The sequence below is a fragment of the Otolemur garnettii genome, unplaced genomic scaffold (genome assembly GCF_000181295.1).
Source record: "Otolemur garnettii isolate 467f Iridium unplaced genomic scaffold, OtoGar3 scaffold00031, whole genome shotgun sequence".
Taxonomy (NCBI): Eukaryota; Metazoa; Chordata; class Mammalia; order Primates; family Galagidae; genus Otolemur; species Otolemur garnettii.
The window spans coordinates 7,454,097-7,458,440 of record NW_003852426.1 but is presented as its reverse complement, the minus strand read 5'-3'; positions in this window follow the sequence as shown (position 1 = coordinate 7,458,440).

The following is a 4,344-nucleotide window of genomic DNA, read 5'->3' as shown; positions in this document are numbered from 1 at the left end:
AGGCTGAGGCAGGAGACTCGCTTGAGTCCAGGGGTTGGAGGTTGCTGTGAGCTGTGATGTCACAGCACTCTACGCAGGGAGATAGCTTGAGGCTCTGTCTCAAAAAAAAAAAAAAAGATTATATACACACATATAGCTATGAAATGGGCAGAGTTAGTTTAATTTGAGGTTAAAATGAGAAAGTGGACACAAAAGGGCTTTAAGAAGGCGTCAAGCCCCCTGCCAGTGGTTCCAAGCTTGTCTACACATTCGGATCACCGGGGGAGTTTCAAAAATACTGAAGCCTCAGAAATATGGTTTTGAGTTGGTCTGGGGTTTGGCATTTTTGAAAGGTCCCAGATGATTCTCAGAGCAGACCAGTTTGGGAACCACTGCCCTTGAGGTTGCTGTTTGAATGAGTCCCTGACAAGGTAGGGGGAGTCTACACATAGCTGTCAGACCTCCCTCCTCACCCCTACTCTGTTCCACAGGCAACAGGGAGGACTCTGGTGAAGAGATGGGATATTGACATTCTAGAGTCAGCCCAGGGACTGCCTATAGAGCACTCGGGGTCCCTGAGCTCTGATCTGCCCGCTACCTCAGTATGTCCTAAGCATCTACTCTGTGCCAGGTACTGAGAGGCAGCAGCACCCAAGACAGCCCAGTGGGGTCCTGATTGGAGTTTCCTTCCCCTTTTCTCCTACACTGGGTGTTTGGGAGAGGCCCTTCTCTTGCAGTTCAAAACCAGGTTTGAAGGGGTCCCTGAGTCCCTCCTGCAGAGCTCCTGCTGGGAGACTTGCTGGGTCTCTGAGGCCCCATGGCAGCAGTGTGCCTGAAGGCAACTCAGGAGAGACTGCAGAGGGGCCTCTATGAATTCTTCTTTTTTAAAAACTTTATTCAATTTAATATGAGGATACAATATTTAGATTATATTGTTCTCACTTCCAGGTAAAGTTCCATTTGTAGAAGAGCCCCTCACCCAGGGTTGTGTTATACACCCTCATAATGTGCACATTAAGTGAGATCCCGCTTCATGCCCTCTGAGCCTCTATGAATTCTGATGCCAACACCCCCTTTGAGGGTCCAGACTCTGGGTCCAGGGGCTGCAGGAGAAGGAGGAAATGAGGGACCTGCCCACATACCCCAACTGCCCTGGATGAATGCTGCAGTCCAGCCACTTTCCTGTCACTTGTTGCCTTTTTATCTCCTGTTCCTGGTCCACACCCACCGATGACATAGAACATTACCGGAGAGGAGCAGGGGGGTAAGGCCTGCCGGACCTGGCCCTGCTCTGCACAAGCATCCACATCATCCTGTAAGAGGTTCCTAACTTAAGGGTTAAACTTGTGGCAAGTGGAGCTTGGGTTTAAAATCAGCTCTAGCACTTACTAGCTATGTGAGTACGGATGAGTACTCAACCTCTATATGCATCACTTTCCTCCCTGGTAAAATTGGGATAATAACATGCCCAGCCTCATAGTGGTGATGTGAGGATTAATGAGGTAATGTGAGTCAAGTGCTCAGAGCAGTACTGACATGTCGTGGGCGCTGGTCCAGGGTGGCTGTAGTTCTTTCCCTGCTCACCCTCAGTTCTAAAAAGCTCTCTTCTCCTGGAGTTCCTGTCCCACCTCCATTCTGCCCATCTGTAGTCCCCTTCCCAGTCCACACCTGAGTTTCTTTTCTGTTTTTTTGAGACAGAGTCTTGCTCTGTCTTCCTAGCTAGAATGCAGTGGCATCATAGCTTACAGCAACTTCAAACTCCTGGACTCAATCAATCCTCCTACCTCAGCCTCTCAAGTAGCTGGGGCTATAGGCACAAACCACAATGTCTGGCTAATTTTTTTATTTTTAGTAGATGTAGAGTCTCCCTTTTGCTAAGACTGGTCTTGAATTCTTGAGCTCAAGCGATCCTCCTGCCTAGGCTCCCAGAGTGCTATCATCTTCCTTTTCTTAATCAGCCTTAATCTAAGTTGTAGACAGAAGCCCCTTGGCTGATGTGCCCTGAGAACTCACCACTTGCCTGAACATTCACTCTGAGTTCTACCATATTCCCTCCTGTTCTTACCTACCTCATGCAGCTCTGAGGTTCCTGGATCCTGCTTGTCAGCTTCTAAGCCCTTTGACACTGGGAAAGTCTGGTGGCCTCTGCCCAGCTGGGCCCTGTCCATAAGGTGGATCCTGCCGGAGAAAGCCGAGAGAGGGCTCTGGGCAGTGTGCAGTCTCTTCCAGCACCCCACCTCTGGGGAACCTGAGCTGCCTGAGGCCAGAGCAGAGCTGAGATGGGAGGGGCAGGCCTGGGGAGCACTCCTATATTGGGCCCCCCAAAGGACAGTGGCTCTGTCTACTCTACTGGCTCCCTCAGGAGTCACGCCTGCCTCCCTGCCTCATTAACTCCCTGGCCCACAGGACAGAGATGTCAGTGCCTGCCAGGCCCCTGGACCCCAGAGAGAGCCATTAGCAACAGAATGACCCCAGCTCACCCGGGACCAGGTGTCACTCACTCCAGCCCTGCAAGCAAGTACGTTTGTGGTCTGGGGAGAGGGCAGAGAAGGGAGAAGACCCTGCAGGAGTCAGTGAGAGGCCCAGTAGGAAGATCAGTCCTCGCATCCAGGAATCATCTGCATGTAGCTTGGAGGTCGAAGGGGACCCACTACAGGCATCTGGCCCAGCTTTTGCTGGCTTCTCCACACTAGAATCATCTCCACCCCACCTCCTGCCAGGTGTCACCTGGCTCCTGGCATGTGCCTTAGGTGACTGGAAGCTTACTGCTGCTGAGGCACCTCTGGTAGGCCTGAGAGAGGGATGTGGGCCACTTAAATAAGAGAACAGGGCTCTGCCCTCCACCTCCTGCTTTTCCCCTTTCTCCTTCATTCTCTTTCTCTGTAACTCTGTCCTGGAACTGCCTTTACTCGTCTCTCTACGAAGCCGAAATCTCCTGTGATTCTGCCAGGGACTCCCCTAGCGCCTCAATGGTTACTTAGTACCAAACTCAGTGGCCAGCCTGCAGTGGACAGTCAGTTGGTGGTGATGGCAAAACATGATCGACATTTGCCACAAACAGACAATAGGAGATAAGCCAATGGAAGAAAGGCTGTCTCCCTAAGACTATAAGAGCAAGCTCCCCAAGGGCGGATGTTGCGAGATTCTGGGAACTCCTGCAAAATCTTCAGAGGAGCCTGTCAGTGAGTCTGAAGCCAGGTTTCCTGGCTGCTTCCCAGGCCCCACCAGCCACACCCCAGCTGCTCCTCCCAGGCATCCAGACACTGACACGTCAGGGCACAGTGCTGCATCTAGGGACATTGTGGCATTGGGGCAGGGGACAGGACTCCCAAATATGACCCCTTGGAGGTGGCTAGTGGAGAGAAGGAGTGAGATTGGGGCTCAGGGAGACAGGAGGACATTCGGGCATAGCAGGGGCCATTCGAACATCACCATTCCCTAGCCATGGGATTCCGCTCAGGAGAAACGCTGTGCTTCCAACACAACCATGAGCAAGACGAGGTCAGCAACACTCCACCAGGCAAAGAAGAGCAGGACGGCTTTAATAACCAGAGTACTTTGTAATTAACAGATTGTACAATTAGGAATCACCACCAAAGTAAGCGCCTTGAAAAGTTTCTTTCCTCCTCCTGACTCTTTTCTGATTATACATAGAATACCCTGTCGTTGTAGAAAATCTGAAAATACGAACATTTATAAAAAAGAAAATAACACCCCTCACAATCACCCTATAATTTTACCACCCACAGATATGTAGCCAATATTTCTTTTCTTTATTTATTTTTAATTTATTTATTTATTTGTTTTGAGACAGAATCTCACTATGTTGCCCTGGGTAGAGTGCCATGGTGTCCCAGCTCAAAGGAAACTCAAACTCTTAGGCCTAAGCGATTCTCTTGCCTCAGCCTTCCGAGTAGCTGGGACTACAGGTGCCCGCCACAATGCCTGGCTATTTTTTGGTTGTAGTTGTCATTGTTGTTTAGCAAGCCTGGGCCAGGCTTGAACCTGCCAGCCTTGGTGTATGTGGCCGGCGCCCTACTCACTGAGTATGGGCACTGAGCTTGTAGACAATATTTTGTTGTATTTTCCTTAAGTTGGTTTTCTAGACTTTTCCTTTCTTTATAGAGTTGTAAAGAATGTCCCCAGCCTCCAAGGCTTATTTACAAACCAGAAGTCCTTTTTGGAGGGCAAAGGGCAGAGGTAATAAATACAGTCTCTGCTTTGGAAACCAATCTGATTTGAGAAGGACTGAACTTCCAGCTGTCCTCTCTGTCATTGCTGCCCCATAAGACAGGTCAGGAGCTGAGGGAGTGGAAGTCAGGGGGTAGTCATCCTACCCTGGGTAGGACAGGACAGGACAGGTGG